A 21,128-nucleotide genomic window follows, 5' to 3' on the forward strand; every position below is an offset into this window, starting at 1 on the left:
ATCACCCCGCGGGCTCCAGGCAGGTCAGCTCCTCTCCCTGGTGAAAGGAGCCATTGTGAGATCAGCCTGAGAGCTGGCAGGCGCTGCGCTGGCACACGTGGCTCTCCCAGAGGCCCTGGATCCAGCCATTCCTGTCTCTGGCTGCTTGGACCTGCCCAGAGAGGAGGGAGGAGGTCTGAGGGGCTCGGGCTGTTGTAGGCGGCTTCTGGGCCTGCTGCAGCTGGACCCTGATGATATGCAGCATTCTGATTTCCATCTGCCTTGGGTCTAAGGGAGGAGGAGGGCAGGGCTGGCCACTGGAACCTTCAGAACCTTGGGGCAGGAAGGACCTCCCAGCTGGGCCCTGACATATCTTCCCCAAACTGAAAGCCGTGGTGTGATAGACCAGGCCAGAACCCTGTTCCCTGGTTGCCCAGCCAAACCTGCAGAGCCCTGGAGGGAGCAGCAGGGCACTGAGGCCATCAGGAAAGGTTATAAGGTCTGGGGATGGGTGGTGAGAAAGGCAGGAGCCTAGGACTTGCAGTTTCACCACAGACTGCCAGAGACCTTCCAGACTGAGTCAAAAATACTTAACTACTATTTATTGAGCACTTACTAAGTGTTGGGCACAGTGTCAAGAATTTTACATCCATTATCTCATTTAGTCCTCATAACAACCATGTAAGGCAGGTATTATCTACCCATTGGGCTGTCAGGTGTAGTTGTCCAGGTTGTTCATTGCACAAGGGACCCAGCCAAGGGAGGTGTGTGAAGGCTAAAACCCACCTGGTGCTCTGCTTGCCAACTGTATTTCTGCAGATCTGAGTCTATAAAAAGGTCCTATTCTCCTTATGTTACAGCTGAGGGAAGGCAGGCTCTGAGGAGATGAAATGACTTGTCCGAGGCTCCATAACTAGTAAGTGACAGAGTTGGGATTCACACTCAGGTCCATCTGATTCCAGAACCTCTCAGTTAACGGCTTTGCTCTCTCTGTTCGGGCCTGTTCACTCACTCCTCTCTACCCTCCTCTTTCCTCAGGACCCAGCTGCTCAGGCCAGCAGTGTGGTGAGGCAAAGCCTGGGCTGGGGGCAGGAGACTGGGTTGCAGTCCTGCCCCTATGTCTTATTATTCACATCTCCTCTCCACATCTCAGTCTCATCATCTGTGAAGTGGGTATGTCAATTAGAGTTCTTTAGAAGCAAGCAACGGAAACCTACTTTGGTTTACTTAAACCAAAAAAAAAAAGGGACTGCATTGGAAGGATCTGGGCTGCCCGTAGAATGGAAGGAGCTAAACCGGGTCTCAGAAAGGCCGGAAACCACGGCCACCCCAGGGATCCAGCAGCAGACACCAGTGAGCAGTCCCTGAAGGTACCTGAAGGCTAGTTCCCTAAATAATAACCCAGGCACTGTTATCAGAAGAAGAGAGCATGGTGGTGGCAGCCCCAGACAACTCACGTCCACATCGGGGAGGAGGCTGGCCTGCGCGCTGGGGCGGACTGAATCAGGGGAGCTCTAGGGGGAAGCTCTCTGCAGGCTGCAAAGCAGCACGAGACACACGGGAGCATCGTGTGTCCCTCTGTCCCTCCTATCCAGGGCAGGGAAGCGGGGTGAGCGTGCCAGCTTCTCACCTTGGCTCTGCCACTGACTGGTTATGTGTCCCTGGGCAAGTCACTTTTCCTTCTGGACCAGAGCTTTGTCATCTCTAGAAGAGAGGTGATCATCTTTAAGGCCAGTCCTCAGCTCACTACGGTTTTAGCAACCCATCCCAGAGGAATTTTAAGTATTAAAAGATATTCCTGGAAGCAATTGCTCAACCTGAAGGAACGAATCATAAATAGTGGAATTTCAGGCATCCATGAAGGAGATATTGGGCGGGGTTAAGTGTGGTCGCACCAAGTGGAAAAACACCACTTTTCCTGGGAACCCGAGCAGGGAGAGGGGCAACATGAGCACAGCGCCCTGACCCGATGCCTCCAGAACCTCTGCCATGAGGGGGCACGGAGAGTCCCTGCTCAGGGGCGAGAGGTGGGTCACAGCTGAGATTTCATTCTCTGGAGGGGTTCCAGGCAGAGGAAACACAGCTAGCAGACAGGAGACATGGCCTCTGGACCACTCGTGTCACAGTGCCTTTGTTGAAGGGACACACCGATTTGTGACAGCAGACTGAGGCACTGTGCAAAGAGCACATCGATTCTCTCCTGGCCTCGGTGTCTACATCTGTCAAATGGGGATAAGGTCATTGTTGTGCCAACCTCCTGGGGCCTGTCTGAGGATCCCATGGGACAATATATATATATGAAAGAAAACCTGAGGACACACAGGGCCCAGGTGCTGAAGGGCTAGAACATCAGCTTCATGGGGCAGGGCCTGTGTCTGTCTGCTCACTGCTGTATCCTCAGGGTAACGTGGGGTCCAGCACATAGCGGATGCTCAAAAATTATTTGTTGACTATTAATAGCTAACATGAATATGTACTCATGTTCCAAGCACCGTTCTAAGAGTTTTCCATGTATGCTCTCTTTCAATCTCTACAATAATACAGGTACGGTATTATCATCTCCATTTAGAGATAAGGAAACTGAGATACAGAGAGATTAAGTCACCCGCCCAAGGCCACGCAGCTGGTGAGAGGTGGGGCTGGGCTTTGAACCCCCGCAGTCTGGCTCTGCGGTCTGTGCAGTTAAGCAGAACTGTACCTGTCTGAATGGGTTACTAAATGAGGGAACGAATGAATGAATGAATGTGGGTATTTATGAAGGAGATTTGGGGCTCAGATTCCTCATATCTTTCCTTTGAAAACATGAGCTGAAGCTTCCAGCAAGCATTCCTCTTTTTTATGAATCTATCAGCAGGTTCTGGTATTTACAGAAAACACTTTGCAAATGCAACAATGTGTCCAAAACTGGTCTCATCATCTTTCTCCAAACCTGCTCGTCCTCTTCTCCTCCTCCCAATTCCAGCTCACGCTGTCACCGAGGACAGTTGCCCAAGATAGGAACTTTGGAGTCACTGTTGACACTTTTCCCTCTCTCACCTGGACAGTCTCTGGGCCAATTCCTCAAGGTCACAGCAGACACTTTATCTCACAGCAGGTCATCCAGCTGTCACCCTTGTCATCCTCCAAGTATAACAGCTTGCTGAGGCCCCCTGTGCTTTAAGATTCCATGAGAAATTGGCTGTCATATCCCATCCCACTGTGATGAGATTCATGGCTTGTCTCCTGTTCCAGTGAAACCGTTGCTGCAAAACGAATCAACCAAAACTCAGTAGCTTAAAACAGTATCATGTTATTATTGTTTCTCACGGTTCTGTGGGTTGACTGGGCTCAACTAGGGGGCTCTCTCTCATGTGGTTTTCTTACGTGGTTGCAAACAGATGGCGAATGGCGTTGGAGTGGTCCGCAGGCTTCCTCACTTGCATGTCTGGCAGTTGACAGTGGCTGTCAACTGGGATGTCAGCTGGGAGTGTCAGCCAGAACACCCACACGTGGCCTCGTAATGTACTCTGGGCACAGCATGGCAGCTTGATTTCAAGAATAAGTGTCCCTAGAAATAGGAAGTGAACCTACCAGACTCTTAAGATTCCGGTCACTTCCATCGTGTTCTATTGGTCAAGAGTCACAGAGCTCATATTCAAGGGGAGGGCATACAAAACACCACATCTCCATGGGAGGAGTGTCAAAGAATTTGGGGGCCATGTTTTAGAACCAACACACCTCCCAATCTCTCTGGGGACTCTTGGGGAGGGGTCCATTTCTCCCAGTCAGCCTCTTCAATTCCTCCTTCCGTATAACCTGCTTCTGCTGAATTCTTGAAATCCTTCAGCTCTCAACTCCCTCAAAGGCCCTTTCCACTCCACTAGCAGCCTGAAGGTGGAACATAGCCCTTTGTTCTTGATTTTCCCCAAGGTCACGTGTGAAGATATGGGAGACATTTGCTGACTCATGGGTGAGGGACGAGGGGATTTGCATTGCAACACAGCTGTGTACAGACAGCTTAACACTGAGCATCGGTGCTCTCTGTTCTCAAGAGTCCTTCGGCCACCCTGGCCCCAGTCCTCTCTCCTGCCTCAGCTGCATCTTCCCACCAGATTGCCAGACCCTCTTCCGTCTTCAACACACTCTCATCTGCTCTTTCACTTCCGCCTCCAAATTCCACTTCCTTTAGTACCCTGACCAATTAAGTTCTCTGCCCCTCTCCTTCCCAGTGCATCCCAGTGCATCGAGGGGCTCTCTGCCCACAATTATAATGTCTTTTGAGCCAAGAGAACTGCTGAACACAGCCAGTTCCCTTCCCTAAGAGGAATTTGGTTGCCAGCACATTCCCCCTCCTCCACTCTTGGAGTTGGAAGGGCTCAACATCTTCCAGACTATGTTCCTCAGAGAGGCATTATTTCTTACATTGGTCATAGGTGTTCTGTAGAGGTAGTGTGGTCGAATGTGTGAAGCAGGCTCCCTCCATGCCCCCTCCGTCTACAGCACCACCAAACAGCACTTTCTGCCATCAAGGGAATGATCTGGTCCCTTCTGTGCAATATGATGCCACTAGCCACCATGTCTATTGAGCACTCAAAATGTGCCTGCTGAGACCGAGGAACTGAATTTAAGATTTTGTTTTAATTAATTAATTAATTTTTTTTTGTGTGACAAAGATCAGCCCTGAGCTAACATCTGCCAATCCTCCTCTTTTTGCTGAGGAAGACTGGCCCTGAGCTAACATCCGTGCCCATCTTCCTCCACTTTATATGGGACGCCGCCACAGCATGGACTGACAAGCGATACGTCGGTACACGCCCAGGATCCGAACCCGGGCTGCCAGCAGTGGAGCGCGGGCACTTAACCGCTACGCCACGGGGCCGGCCCTGTTTTAGTTAATTTTAATTTAAATAATCACATGTAGCTAGTGGCTACCATACTGGATAGCACAGCCTCAGAGCCTTTAATGTTCTAATAGGTATTAGGTGGCTTTTCCAACATGTTTGGTCAAAGATTCAATCTCTCTCTCTTTTTGCTTATGGTGTGCTATTAACCCCTGTTTTGCAGTTCGGGAAATGCTCCTTTGGTCCAATCCTTATTCGACAGATGAAGAAACTGATCCCAGAGAGGGCAAGGGACTTCCCCAAGGCCATGCAGCAGGTTAAACGCCCAGCTGAGGCTTGAACTCAGGCCTCTTCTCTCTCCTAGTCCAGCTCTGCCTCTGTCCTTACTTTGACAGCTTTAAGGGCTGAAGCCAAAAGGAAGGACAGAGACTGAGTTTGTTTGGTGTTAGGCTCTATGGCAGGAGCTCGCAAATACATGGACTCCTTTCATCCTCGCAATAACCCTGAGGTGTGAATTAACAGCCCCTGTATACACATGGGGAAACTGAGGCTCAAAGAGGGGAAGGGACTTGCCCAACGGATATACGTAGCCATCACTTGAAATTAGCAGAGCCGTGTCCTAACGTGCAATCAGCAGGAAAAAGGTGGGGAAACGCCAGGAAGGAGAAGAATAAGAATCTGTAAACAATGAACAAAGAATTGAGGCAGGGGTAGGAGCGCAGGGAACTAGCCCAGGCCCACAGGAAAATCAGGACAAGCAGAGAAAACGTTTGCAAAAACCAAAGCTAGAAATGACCCCAAACATCCCTGTCCGGGGATGGGCGGGCCTCTGTCCTCAGGCAGCCATTCTAAGGTTGGCTGGCCACCAGTGGGGGAGGGGAGCTGGTGCGAACGCTCTGGCCAATAGGGGCAGCCCTGACAAGTTGGCGAGTGGGACAACCAATCAGATCCTCTCTTACATGGGGTTTGGACTTCTAGGGTGTAAGAATTGTTTATAGCAACCAAGGAGGCAGAATGAAGGAACAGTCAAATGGCCTTGACTTAATTTTGAGTAAATACTCAACCACAGACGTGAGCAAATGAGCAATGGCTAGTTCGAAAGAAGGGATGACTTAAGAGCCTCAACCAATGATGAGTAATAAGGGACAATGGGTGACATTGTGCTGTGTGGGTAGGAAGAGCTCCATCATGGGGGGTATTCAAGGCTTCTTGTCTGCAGGATGGGGGCTGGGAAGGGATTCCAGCTAACTGGACTGGGAAGGCATCACTTCCTCCACCCTCCACATTCCTTTTAAAGAAGCCATCACATCCTCGTTCTCAGCGTCTGCTCTCCCAGCCTTGAGTCGTGGGCGGTGGCCCCTGGACTGGGGGCGGCTCCCAACCCCAGCTGGCTAGTCAGGTTCATTCTCCTAGAATTTGAGATGGAGACCTTGACATCTGGTCTCTGCCAGGTGTTTGAACTGAGCGGACCCAGAAAGCTGGGCCTGAGGCAGCCAGGAGTCCTGCAAAAGCTAGTGATCAGGGGAGGGAAGAAAAAAGTGGTGGGCAGACCAGATGGGCAGGGGTGGTGGCCCGTAATGTCATTTTTTATTTTCTGGTTTTGTTTCTGGCTTGGAGCTCTGGCCGCCTTTCCTTCCCTTGCGTTGCACAAGGATCCTGCCAGTCACTCTTCTCCTGGTTTATGCCTCAGCAGGCTGAGTGGGTTCTGTCCTTGTAACTAAAGTGAGGCTTGTGTGTGTTTGTGTGTCTGGGTGTTTGGGGAAATGTATCACGCATGCCCGTGAGTGCCTGTGTGCCTGTTAGGGTGTATCCTTGACTGTGGACACGCCACTTTTCTCTGACCCCCAGTCTTCCCTCTTGGAGAAGAGGCTTTGTTCTGACAGGCAGCTTGCAATGCTTGTGTTGCAATGCTAAGTGCCTCGGAAAATCCACGTTCATTCAGTGAGTCAGTCATTCATTCTACCAACGTTTATTGAATGCCTACTGTGTGCCAAGCGTTGTTCCAGGCAACGGGGATGAGGCAGTGAATTAAACAGACAAAACCCTTTATGCAAGATTGGCCTGCTTTTCCCTGCCTGGAACGTGGGGCATTGGACCAAAAACTCCTTGAGGTTCCTCTGGGCTGCAAGCGTCTGTGGTTGGCTGGGTTGTCCTGTGAGCACTTGTTGCCCATAAAACCTGAATCCATACTTCAGGCTCCTGCAGGGGGCTGGGTGGGAGACCTGGAACCTGAGAGGGGAGGTAGGTAGGCGTTAATGGTTCCTGGGATCATGTTGCAGGCTCAGCTGGGCCTGCCAGCTGGCCTGGTCCCAGCCCCATTCCCAGCCACTGGGCTTCCCAGATAGCCAGCTCTCCCTGTTTGGCCTGGGGGCTGCCCCACCTGCCCTCTGACTCACCCACCTGGGCCTCCCCGACAGTCTACCCTTAGTCTTTTGGTGTGTGGGATCCTGGAATACCAGGCAGGGTTCAAATAGTATCAGCGCTACCACTTTCTGGCTATGTGACCTTAGGCAAATTTCTTATTCTCTCTGTGCCTCTGTGTTTCCTTGGGGAAAATAATAGCATCTTACCTTGTAGATGACAAGATAATATATGGCTAACACATAAAGTATTAGTGTTATTATTACGCACAGGCTCCTAAGGGAGCAATGGGGCCAGCATAAGGAGGCTCCTGGGTTCCACCAATAGGAGCCTCGATTGTCTCCTCTGTGGAATGAGGACAATGAAGATATCAGAAGGATAACAGGCAAGGCAAAGCACCTCTGTGTGTTTTAGGGCTATGCTCCGCCTCTGACCAGCTGGATGACCTTGAGCAAGTCTCTTCTCCTCTGAGGCAGACCCCTTCTTCCTCACAAGCCAAACCCCGATATTGTTTGCCCTCCTCTCAGCACCCCTGACCTCCAGGAGAACCCTGACCTAGAAGGTGGCTCCTAATGGGTCTGGGCCACATGGGGAGGTCTCATTCTCCTACCCAGAATTAGGCAATTCTGGCCAATGAGAAGTATGGAGAAGTCTGCTGGGAGCTGTGGGGAGGGTCTCCTCCCTCTTAAAAGGGGTGACAGGGAGGAGAGAGTTCTCTCTTTGCCTCTGGATGTCATTGTTGGCTTGTGGCCCCTGAAACCGTTGGGGCCATATTGGGGCTGTGAGGGAGGGATGAGCCAAGACGTGAAGGATGGAGCCCATGATGAGGGAAATAGCCTGGGTCCTGAAGGCCTGTGAGGCCCCTGGATTCACAAGCTGGAACTTGCCAAACCTAGAACTTGAGGTTTTCTGTCAGATAAATGTCTTAATTATTTCAGCCACTTTCGGTTGGCTTTTCTGTTACCCAAGGCTGACAGAATCCTAACTGACAGACTCTCCTGAGCCTCGGTTTTCTCATCTATAAAATGGAGATGGTAATGCGTACCTCACAGAGTCACCGTGAACATTATAGGAGAGAACATGTGTGAAAAGTCCAGTGGCCTCTCCATAACAAGGGTCTCCCTCTTGTCTTCCTCTGCCTGCCCAGGATTGGGGGCCCCTCAGTGACATGGCTGACTCACTTCCTGCCTGTGCTCTGGCCCCAGCTCCCCACCGTGCCTCCCAGGCCTGACTGGGTGTCTCCAGTGGGCCCCGCACGGTGAGAGCCAACGCAAATATCAGCCCCAACCACACGGTGAGTCAAAGGGAGCCGGGGAACCAGCGCTGGTTCTCTCCACAGGCGTGCAGTGGCTATGAGCCTGGGCGCAGAGGCAGCCAGACCTGTGGTCTGAGTCACCGTGCTGCCACGCCCTAACTGTGTGTCATGCTACAGCCACGTTCACGTCTCTATGCCGTTTTATCTGTAAACTGGGAATAACACTGGCACCTGCTTACAGACGCGCTGTGATTAAATGAGCGAGTGCGGTCAGGTGCTTGGCACCAGGAGGAGCTCGAAAAGGCAGCTGCCCTAGTCTTTGACTCTGCAGCGTGGCCCATCTGCAGGTCTTTAAAAGCCTGTGGCTTTGGGGATCATCTTGCCTAGGCTTTTTTTTGAGTAGGGCAATTCTTCTTCTTCTGATAAAATTCTGTGTGAAGGAACGTTCATGGCAGCTTTATTTGTAATAGCTCAAAACTGGAAAACACCTAAACACCCACCAAGAGGTCAATGGATAAACAAATCGTGTTATATCCATACAACAGAATACTGCTTGCCATTAAAACGGAATGAACTATCGATACATGTGCCAACATAGACGAATCTCAAAATAATTATGCTGAGTGAAAGAAGGTAGACAAAAAGCAGTACATATCGAATGATCCATTCACATAAAATTCTAGAAAATTCAAACTGGTATATAGTGACAGAAAGCAGATCAGTATTTCCTGGGTAATGGGGGGAGTTAAAAAGGGACACAAGGAAACTTTTGAAAGTGATGGGTATGTTCACCATCTTGACTGTGTTGATGGTTTCATGAGTGTATAAATATGTCAAAACTCATCAAATTGTACACCTTAAATATGTCAATTTGTTCTGTCAATTTTCCCTCAGTTAAGGCTGTAAAGGCAGAATAAAACAAAACATCTCATGTGAAAGCCCAATGTGTAAAAATTAAAAGTGAAACATGGAGGGGCCGGCCCCGTGGCTTAGTGGTTAAGTGAACTCGTTCTGCTACTGGCGGCCCGGGTTCGGATCCTGGGCGCGCACCGACGCACCACTTCTCCTGCCATGCTGAGGGGGCGTCCCACATACAGCAACTAGAAGGATGTGCAACTATGATGTACAACTATCTACTGGGGCTTTGGGGGAAAAAAAGGAGGCGGATTGGCAATAGACGTTAGCTCAGAGCCGGTCTTCCTCAGCAAAAAAGGGGAGGGTTAGCACGGATGTTAGCTCAGGGCTGATCTTCCTCACAAAAAAAAAAAAAAAAGTGAAGCATGGAGCAGCGCTGGGTGGTGGCGGTAAGGACTGGAGTACCAGCTCGTGCCCTTGGCTTCTCCCCACCACCGAGGAATAGCCGCTGCAGGCTCCACTTGGAGCTCAATATCCGCTTGGTCTCCACTGAGCACATATTGAAAACCCACAGGTGCTTCTGAGAGAGGGGAAGGGCCTTGCCTAAAGTCATGTGGTCTGAATGGAACGGAGCCAGGGCAGAAGCCAGGTTTCCTCCCTGTGTGGCCAGAACTCTTTCCAAAAGGCATGAGGATCGAGTGGTTGTTCATCAAGGGCCTCAAGAATGGCCCAACAGAACCACTGGTAAACAGGTCTGAGGTCTAGTCTGTGCTCAGCCCTATACTAGGCTCTGAGCGGAGCACAGAAGCAAGCAGGCCCCAGTCTCTTGTCCTCGAGGGGCTCTCAGTCTAATTGGGAGCAAGAAAGACCTGGAATTTAGGAAGAATCAGAGACACAAAAGTTATAAAGATGGCTTGAGTGTGAAATCCCTGGGCTTGAGTACTGTTGACCACCAACCGAGAGGGCTACACATGTAGAGGAAGCTGTTCCTCCAGCAGCCCAGGAGGAAGGAATGAGGAGCAGCCCTTTGGGAGGTGTAGCATGTGGCTATTCCTTAAACCCAGGACAAGAGATAAGCACCAGAACCACAGTATGCCAGTCCCCTCGAGCTAATGTTCCTTATTTCACAGTGGAGACACTGAGGCCCAGAGAGGGGAAGGGGCTAACCCAGAGCCTGGGCCTCCTGACTTCAAATTCCAGTTGCCCTCAGTAGAGTTGGGCAGTTGGTCACCACTGCTGGAGACGGGTGCTCTTCTTGGTAGGGCAGGCCAGGGGCTGGGCGTCTGGCCGGGTCCTGGACAATTGGACCAGGGCAGGGCAGGGCCAGGGGCTGAAAGGGGAGGAGTACAGCCAGCCCATCCAGGCCTGCCTATGGCTGATGCTGGGTCAGGCGATGACAGAGTCTCTCCCCACTGAGCCCTCTGGAATGCTTGGAACTCAGTGGTGACAGTCCAGAAGTTTCTGTTCCCCTGGAGGGCCCTGGAATGGAGGAAAAGTTCTAGATAAGAACTCAGGGCTTTGGCCTTTCCTCCTGCCCTGCCTCCTCCTTTCCTGGGGATTTCATGTGCGCCAAGGGTGGAAACAGCCACTCCGGGTCGCTTCACCCACTCTGGTCAGCCTGCCCCTTCCTGCCTCAGCTCCTGCTCTGGGATTAAGAAAAACAACCATCTCTAACATTTAGACAGCTCTTTGCAGAACACAAGGAAGGCTCACATACATGCCCTCACTAAAAGTGTTTCTCCCCGGTCCTCACAATTCAGGTGAGAATCATCATCCCCATTTTACAGAGAAGGAAACTGAAGCTCGGAGAGACGCATGATTCACCCTGGCCACAGAATAAGTAAGTGTTCTGAGTTTGTCCAAGAAGCCAAGTCTCTGGCATCCTAGGTTTTCCCCACCCGATTCCCACCCTTGTGCTCCTGTTAATACCAAGAGGGGGTGTTGTGTGATGGAAAACATGGACAGGCTCTGAAATACTCAGGCTGGGTTGGAATCTCAGCTCCACTTTTACTTTTGCTGCATTTTCCATGGACTAACTACTCCACTCCCCTGGGTTTCAGTTTCCTTATCAGTGAAAGAGGGTAATAATAGCAACCACTCATCGTGAGAATAAGCAAGATGACTACACATAAAGAACTTGGCAAACAGTGAACAGAAATCACTCAGTAAATGACAGTGGCTTTTTTGTGACAGGTCCTGGAGGTGAGATCATGTCTGTTCTGTAGCTCTGCCTTGTCCTGTCTCCTCATTGGCTGCTGGGAGGATCAAATGAGATGGTTGATGCAAAGGGCATGAAGTGTATGGTTTTATCTCTGCTAAGATGTGGATGACCACACAAGATCCAGCTTGTCTGAAGTGAGGCTATTCCTTAGATTTCATGTCTACTCTGGACAGAAGTGAACTAAGAAAATCCTAAAGCATCCTCAGACATGTTAGTCCAAACTTCTACTTTCATAAGGGAGGACACTGAGGCCCAGAGAGGAGCAGGGGCTTGCTCAAGGTGACACAGCAAGGCAGGGTGGAGACCTAGAACTCTTCCCACTTGGCCATGTGATTCCTCTGCCCCCTCCCCACAAAGGGCACTGACCCAGAGAGACCTAGAAATTGTTACTAAATGTTTAAGGTCAAGTCCAGGATGGAAAAGTCATGTCAACAGGAGCAGTCAGTGGAAAAATGAATATGATGGGTCATGAGTCAACAAAAGAGTGTGGTTTTCCAACAGCCATCTTCACCAGTGCTCATGGAATCACGGAATATACTTTGCTGTAGGATACAGGACCAAAGGCTGTGAAGGGCCCGTCCTTCCTGTCCTGGAGCCTAGGCCCAGCTCTCACCATTGCACTTACGAGGGACATGGTCAGACAAGGCAAGTCTGGAGAACGAGATGAGGGAGATGAAAGTACTTCTCATGAGGCACTAGGGGTATTAACTAGGGTGCTTTGATTTGAATGGATCAAAAAACCCAGCTCAAAGTGGCTTAAACAATAAGGGGAATTAACTAACTCATGTATCTAAAAGTTCAGAGATGGATCCTCAGGTGTGAGCTTGATCAAGAAGCTCAAGTAATGTCACCACAGTGATGGTTTATAACTAGTCCACAGGGCCGGCCCTGTGGCTTGGTGGTTAAGTGCGCGCGCTGCGATGCTGGTGGCCCGGGTTCGGATCCCGGGTGCGCATCGAGGCACCACTTCTCCGTTCATCCTGAGGCTGAGTCCCGCATACAGCAACTAGAAGGATGTGCAGCTGCGACATGCAACTATCCACTGGGGCTTTGGGGGAAGAAATAAAAAAAAAAAAAAAAAAAAATCTTATAACTAGTCCACAAGTTCTTTGACCCTCCCTTCAAAGGAAGCTGAATTATCCTCCCCTTGAGTGTGAGGTGGACTTAGTGACTTGCTTCTAGAGAATAGAAAAAACGTGGAAATGACAATGTGCAATTTCAGAGACTAGGTCATAAAAGGCACTGTGGCTTCCTTCTCTCTCTCTCTCTCATCACTCAATCTCGGGGAGGCCATCTGCCACGGAGAAGCCCACTCGTGGGGAAATGAGGCCTCCTGCCAATGACCATGTGAGTGCGCCATCTTGGAAGTGGACCCTCCAGCCCCAGTCAAGCCTTCAAATGAATGCAGCCCTAACCAACATCTTCCTATAAACTCCTGAGAGACCCTGAGCCAGAACCTCCATCTAGGTTCCTTCCAATTCCCGAACCTCAACTGTGTGAGATAATAAATTGTTGTTTTAAGCTGTTCAATTCTGGGTGCTTTGTTACACAGCAATAGATAGGAAAACCACAGACTGGGTTCTATTTCTCTATGAAGTCTCTGGGTTCTGCCTTCCTCTGTATGCCGGCTTCATCCTCAAAAGGAATCCCCTTTTGCCAATAAGAGCGGCTACACTTCCAGCTCTCACAGCCCCTCAACACACAGTCCAGGGAACAGTACCTCTCCAGTACTCCTGCTGAAGCAAGGAGCAGCTTCTCTCCCCTGAAAACCCTGCTGGCTGGCTTCTCTTGACAAATCACTGGCTCTGACTGAAGAAATGTCCATTTTTGTGACTGGGGAGATGGAATGATGCATGGCTTGGCCTGAGCCATGGGAGCTCACCCTGGAGCTGAAGGTGCGACCACCCCCATGCAATCTAAATGCGTGGGACTCCAACAGAGCCAGATATGCTCCAATGGTGGGAGAGATGGGGAACAGATGCTGGGAAGCCACATAAAGGCCACGACATCAAGGTAGTGGTGAAAGAATGCTCAGGATCAGAGAATTTCCCACTGGCCCCAGAGCATGCTCCAGAGTGTAGTGATAACATGGCTTAGAGGTTAAGGTGTGGGCGCTGGGGTCAGACAGGATCCAAATCCTGGTTCTATGACTCACCAGTGTATGTGACCTTTCTCTGCTTTGTTTCCCTCACCTACAAAAGGGGGTCAGGATGCCCAGGAAGAGTGAAATGAGGTGCAGTAAAGGCCCAGTAAATAAGTCCTATTATTCACTCAAAATATTCTCTGAGCACCCACTCCTGCTCGACTCTCTCTTTCCCTCGCGAGACCAAGAGGACCCAAAGGAAGACACTACCGTCATTCTCTGTCTTGGTAGCCACAGTGCTTGGCACACAGGCAACTCATGTATGCTGAGCTGAGCTGAGCATTTGGAAAAGGGAGTAAACGTTCTTTGTGGGTCCAAGAGACAGTGCTAGGACCAAGATCAGGGTGTGGAAGCATTAGGAATGGAAATTCAATTTGCTCTAAAGGAGGACTTTCAAATAATAAGAGCTATCCACAGGTAGAAAAGAAAAGAAAGTGGAAGAAATATTTATTGAAGACTCACTACTGTTTAGAGGTCCTGTCTCGTTTAATCCTCACAACCTTATGAGGTAAATACTATTATTAAGCCCATTTCACAGGTGAGGAAACTGGTGCACAGAACAATTGACTTTATTCATTTACTCACTCATTTACTCATTCACCAAGTGAGTGTCTCTCCTGCGCCAGGCCCTGGGGATTCGCTCATAAACAAAGTAGACAAAGGTTTGAAGCACCTGCTGAGCAAGGAGCAAAGCTGGGACATTAGAACCCAGCTGGGTTTGTCTTCAGAGCCCAAGTGCATGACCATTACATGAATTCCTTCCAGAACAGGATCCTCATAAAGTGGTGAGTTTCTGTTACCGAAGGTCTGCGAGTGAGCGCTGGGCGCCAGCTGTGAAAGAATTCCAACTCAGGCCGGACTGGGGCCAGTAGACTGCAAGGGCCCTGTGGCTGTTCTTCAAGATCTGGAACCCTCCAGAGAGCCTCTGAGCACTGAATCAGGGCCTCTGGCTGCCAGGAAAAGGACAGGGATGGAGGGGAAGGGAAAGAGGAAGAAAGAGACAGTGGGAGAGGGCGAGTAGGGGTGACATCCAGGGCATCAGCTCCCACTCCAGGCACCCAGGGCCTGGGCGCCACCTAGTGGGAGAATCTGAGAAAACTGCTGAAGCAGGAAGGAGAGTGTGCGAGACAAAATGGAGCTAGAAGCAGAGAGATGGAGAGAAATTGAGGGTGACAGATGAGTGTGTCACTGGGATGGGTCAAGACCTCTTCCTCAGCGTTCCAGATCCTTCTGCGCAAAATAACACTGTATATAACGAAATCTAAGACATATTTTTTTTTCACATTTTGACCTCTCAAATCACAAAGTGTCTACAATGAACAGGATGACAAGATTAATAGATGGCAGTGCATTTTCCAATTGCCAGCATCCAAGATTTGATAAAACATGGTCATAACTCCCATTGATGGAGCCCTCATGATGTGGCAGGCACGGGCTAAGCCCTTTACATACATTACCTTATTGAATCCATGCCCATTTTCCAGAAGGGGAAACTGAGGCTGAGGGAGGTGAACTCTGCCTAGTCTCACAGCATGTATGTAGCTGAGAAGCTGGCTGCAGAACCTTGTTCTTGCCCATTGCTGTACTGCACTGCTCCCCTCCCTTATGTCCCCAGTCATGTGGTTTTATCACTACCTGATTGCCCCTCTGCTCCCAGCCCCCTTCCCTGCCATATGCCATGAGCTCCACTGAGGCATTTTGGTCATCTCATTTAATCCTCTCCAAAAGCCTATGAGGTGAGTACCATTATTACCATTTTACCTATAGAGGTAAGAGTTTAAATAAATAGAGGCATCTAAAAATTTTTTTAAATGACTAGGAAGAAATATACAAAAGGGAGAACTGTAGCTGTGTTTTGATGTTGGCATGGGGTAATTTACTTTTTTTAAATCTATTTTCCAAATTTCCTGGTTATAGAAAACATTTAAAATGTATTCTGCAACTTTAGTTCATGACATGCCCAATGAAAAAAAGAACATTAAATGTTATGCACATGTGGCATGATTCTGATATTTGTAGCTACATATGTACTTATAACTATATAGGGAAAAAACCTGATTTGTTCCATATGTTAGAGGAGGGGAGCTCAGTGTGGGCCGGGTGTAGTCAGGAAGAGTACTTGACCTGAGACAGGTGTCCCTGGTTATATTTGGATGATGGGATCGCCAATTTTTTTCCTCTATATTTTTGTTTTCCAAATTCTCTGAAAGTGAGTATGTATTTTCTTTTATAATTAGAAAACATCATCTTAAATACATTTATAAGTCCAAAAAGGATTTGGACACTAGGAGACAAGAAAGGACATTCCAGGCAGAGAACAGCAAGAGAAAGAGCCAAGGAATGGAAGTGGAAAATCACAGGCCTCGAGCACCTGGCAGATGCTCAGCAAATCCTGGCTGCTGGGGTAGGTCCCACTGGTCTGGGTGGGCTTCTCCCTCCAGGCGGGGCTGAGACCAATCAGGCTTACCACCTCCCACTGGTCACGTTGGCTGTGTAAGCCAAAGCCTCCATGCTTAAAATGCCAGGAGGGTCCCTGCCTGGTAGTGCACTAGGGAGGTTCTTGAAACAGATTTCAGATTTTTGGATTCACAAAGGCCATTCTTGCACATCCTTTTCCTGGATGGGGTTCTTCCTTCCACAATGCTGATATCCACTGAAAGCTACTTCTATCCCTGCTTCAGGGGCACCCGGCTCATCTCCCTCAGTTTCCTTCCACTACAACAGAATTAAAGTTGGGTGACTTTACCAGCACCCTGGCTGAGGCAGTGTGGAGTGGGCAAGTACCACAGCTCTCCCAGTAGTAGGTGTCGGTGCGTGGCGCCCCAGGGCAGTCAGTTCGCCTCTTTAGACTTCATCTGTAGAAGACAAGGATGAGGCCTAGATCAGTGGTTTTCACATAGTTTTTGGTTGTGGATCCCTTTATTCAAACAGAATTCAACGTGGAAGCTCAAAGTTAAAAAAAAAAAAAAAAATCAAAGCAGAGCCAAGCATTTGCAAGGCTTGCCTGTATCATCTCTCAGTCCTTCAACAAAGATGGGTACTAGTAGTGGCCCCATCTTACAGGAAAATCTGAACTGTAACTCGCCCCACTTAGGGCTCTGCAGGGCAGTTTAAAAACTGGTGGACTAGATAATCTGTAAGGTAGTGGCTTTCCATTTTGTTGACTATGAATCACATCAGAATAAATTTTACATTGCAACCCAGTACACACACACACATATGCATGCCTGCACAGACATGCACACTTCATGAAACAATATTTAACCTACATATGCAGGGCTGGCTTGGTGGGGTAGCGGTTAAATGTGCGCGCTCTGCTTGGGCGGCCCAGGTTCGCAGGTTCGGATCCCGGGCGCGCGCTGATGCACCGCTTGTCAGGCCATGCTGTGGCAGCATCACATATAAAGTAGAGGAAGGGCCGGCTCCGTGGCTTAGCGGTTAAGTGCGCGCGCTCTGATGCTGGCGGCCCGGGTTCGGATCCCGGGCGCGCCCCGAGGCACCACTTCTCCGTCCAACGCGAGGCCGAGTCCCACGTACAGCAACTAGAAGGATGTGAACCTATGACATGCAACTATCTACTGGGGCTTTGGGGGGAAAAAAATGAATAAATAAAATCTTTAAAGTAGAGGAAGAAGATGGGCATAGATGTTAGCCCAGGGCCAATATTCCTTGGCAAAAAGAGGATTGGCATTAGATGTTAGCTCAGGGCTGATCTTCCTCACACACACACAAAAATTTTCTAAAAAAAAAAAAAGAAAACCTACATATGCTATTCATACTCAACTATTTCAATTTTTTCTTTTAACGCTGGTTGTGACCTACTGAATTTTACAATTCACTACTGGGTCTCAAACTGCATTCTGCAAAACACTTCCTTAAGGTAGTTTCCAGCTGAAGAGTTTATGACTACCCCGTCTGGTGAGGTATCCATAGCCCTCTGCACATATGGCGCCTCTCCTGGGAATCAGCACGGCAGCTCCTCCTTCCCTCTGATACACCTGAAATAAATGGGCATCTTGGCAAAAACCCCTTATGAGAACCTGCCAACTTACTACATATTGACGAATGTGGAAGGTTTTTGCAAAGAACTTTGGGAAAACCTGTATGTCAGATCCTATCAATTCATCTTTCCTTTGAAAATAGATTGTCATGGAAGACCAATTAGGAACACAGCAATAATTGAGTTCCTAAGAGTCAAAAGGCAATGTTTGGTATGAGCTAAGATGGGTCTTTCAAAGGAAAACACTGCAAATTAGTTTCCAAAGGGCAAAAGTCTTATGGATTCTTGGAGCTGGTCTTTCAGGATTGAACCGAGTTGGGTCCTCAAAATATTAATGCCATGCAATTTTCAATTTCTAAACTTGGATTTCTTAGGGTAATAAGCTACACCCTAAATCCTAATGCTCTTCTAATAACCACACATATTTGGGCAGTGTTTCTACATTCATTATCTTACGTGATTATTACACTAGACAGGTATATTGAGAAAAATAGAGTTATCAGATGGTGGGAGGGACAATATTAACTAGACCTGCATCTACCCATTACCTTAAGTAAGTCACACTCTCCCTGAGCCTCCTGGATCCTCTTTACAAATGGAAACCAATTTTTCTTTGGCCATAGTCCCCCAGCCCCAACCTCCACAATAGGTATGAGAGCACTACAAAGCCCTTTACAAATGTATTATCAGCTCGCTCGAGACTCTGAGAAACCTACAGCCATAATCTCATAAATATTTTCATGCTGAGACCAATCAGCTTAAAACGGCATTGTGGTATATTAGCACATGTGAAGATGCTCAACATCATTAGTCATCAGGGAAATGCAAATCAAACCCCAATGAGATACTACTTCACACCCACTAGGATGGTTAGAATCAAAATGACAAGTAACAAGTGTTGGCAAGGATGTGGAGAAACTGGAAGCCTCATATACTGCTGGTGGAAATTTGAGATGGTGCAACTGCTTTGGAAAATAGTCTAGCAGTTTCTAAAATAGTTGAGTTACCATGTGACCCAGCCATTCCACTCCCAGGTATATATATATACCTAAGAGAAAACATGTCCACACAAAACTTGTATGCAAATGTTCACAGCAGCTTTATTCATAATAGTGGGAAAGTGGAAACAGCCCAAATGTCCAACAGATGAATGGATAAACAAAATGTGGTATATCCATACAAGGGAATACTATTTAGCAATAAAAAGAAATGAAGTACCGTGGCTGAACCTTGAACACATTATGCTATAATGAAAGCAGACAGACACAAAAGGCTACATATTGTATGATTCCAATGAAATGTCCAGAATAGACAAATCTAAAGAAACAAAGTAGTTGCCAGGGGCTGGGGCTGGGGGGACTGTTGGGAGAATGAGAAGTGACTGCTGATGGGCCCAGTTTCTTTTTGAGGTGATGAAAATGTTCTGGAATGGAGAGTGGTGATGGTTGCATAACCTTGTGAATATATTAAATACCACTGAATTACACACTTTAAAATGGTGAATTTTAGGGGCTGGCCCAGTGGCATAGCGGTTAAGTGCGCGCACTCTGCTGCGGTGGCCTGGGGTTCACAGGTTTGGGTCCTGGGCACGCACCGATGCACCTCTTGTCAAGCCATGCTGTGGTGGCGTCCCATATAAAGTAGAGGAAGATGGCATGGATGTTAGCTCAGGGCCAATCTTCCTCAGCAAAAAGAGGATTGGTGACAGATGTTAGCTCAGGGCTAATCTTCCTCACCAAAAAAAAAAGGTGAATTTTATGCTATGTGAATGATATCTAAAAAAGAAAAAGAATAAAATTGAATTGAAGACGGCTATGATCTAAAATCCTTCTTGGACATCTAAACTCAAATTTGCCATAATTACTAGAATATCATGTTAATTAAGAAAATGGAAATCTCTCTTTGTGCTATCATTGCTTTGTATGTATTAACTGACATTTAAATCTTCAAAAACAACTCTGAGGTAGATTCCACCATTATTTCCATCATATAAAAGAGGAAATGACAGCATTTAGAGGTCAAGTAACTTGACCAACGTTACACAGTAGAAAGCTATGGTAGAAATCCTGGTCTACCAGACTCTAAACTGTGTTCTCTCCACTCCCAATTGTTGTTTGCATGTCTATGGCCCCAGTAGGCAAATACTCCTTGAGGGCAGCAATTATCATGTCTTTTCATTTTCTTTACCTCAAACTCCAGCAGCTTCTGGCAAGTATGGAGGCAATAACGGTCAATTAAACTTATTTTATTTTTTTTTTAATTTATTTTTTCCCCCCAAAGCCCCAGTAGATAGTTGTATGTCATAGCTGCACATTCTTCTAGTTGCTGTATGTGGGACTCGGCCTCAGGATGGACGGAGAAGTGGTGCCTCGGTGCGCGCCCGGGATCCGAACCCGGGCCACCAGCATCGGAGCGCGCGCACTTAACCACCAAGCCACGGGGCCGGCCCAATTAAACTTATTTATTCATCTGTTCATCATCACAGAAGCACAATTATTTGTGCTTCTACTATGTACCAGGCACTGGGGACACAGTTAACAAGACCAAGTTCCTAAGGACCAAAAACTATCATTTCAGGCAGTAATTGCCATATATGAAAACAAAGGAGGAGAGGCAGTTAGGGAAGCCTGTCTCAGGAAAACCAAGTAAGGAAACAAGTCAGAAGATTGGGAGGCCGTGCCTTCCAAGGTGAGGGAACAGTGGAAATGAAGGCATGAAAGAGAAATCAACTTTGAAGGGTTAAAGAGGAAGGCAGCAGATATGGCTTAAGCAGATTGAGGAGTGGGGATGAAGTGGCTAACACAGATTCAACCCAGTGCTATTGGGTCTTGCAGGCCAGTTAGAAATCTGGATTTTACTCTGAGGCAGAAAGGCATCCGCGAGTTTTGAGTAGTACTGTGATCTGACTTAGGCTGTTGGGAATGGAATAGCCTTTGTGTGCATGAGTGTGAGAGGGTGGACAATACTGCCACTGACAGTATTGATTCAATTTTGAGTAAATGAGGGTGACAAGTTAAAATGAGACAGGTATAAGATCAGAGGATGGTATTAAAAAAAACCTCTATTTTAGACACGTTCAATTCGGTACGCCTTTTAGACATCCAAATGGAGTTATCAAGTAGGTATGTACCTAGATAGGGGTCTTGCTCAGGAGGACGTTTAGACTGGAAAGAAACTTGACACATCAACAAAAAGATGACATCTGAAGTCAAGGGATTAGGGATTAAATGTAGGGAAGGCCACCGAGGACAAAAAAGACAAACTCCATCACTTCATGATTGAAAAGATCCACTAGAGATAAACAGCAACAGCTAGTGAGGTAGGAAGAAAACTAGTGTCCCATCTAGAAAATAAACCAGTGTTGCCTCCTAGCACCCAAGAAAGTGTTTCATCAACGAGGTGAACAACTGAGCCAAAACCTGCTGAGAGGGCTAGTGAAGTAAGGATCGAAAACTGAACATTCACTTTGGCAAAATAGAGGTTACTGCTAACCC

General features: G+C 48.1%; 1 pseudogene; it reads left to right on the forward strand.

Annotated features, from left to right (window-relative positions):
* Positions 1-235: 235 nt before the first annotated feature.
* LOC147914126 (uncharacterized) lies at positions 236-3,213 on the forward strand (annotated as a pseudogene).
* The last annotated feature ends 17,915 nt before the right edge of the window (positions 3,214-21,128 follow it).

This window comes from Ceratotherium simum, chromosome 22 (genome assembly GCF_057802395.1).
Source record: "Ceratotherium simum simum isolate JZ-2026a chromosome 22, ASM5780239v1, whole genome shotgun sequence".
NCBI classification, from domain to species: domain Eukaryota; kingdom Metazoa; phylum Chordata; class Mammalia; order Perissodactyla; family Rhinocerotidae; genus Ceratotherium; species Ceratotherium simum.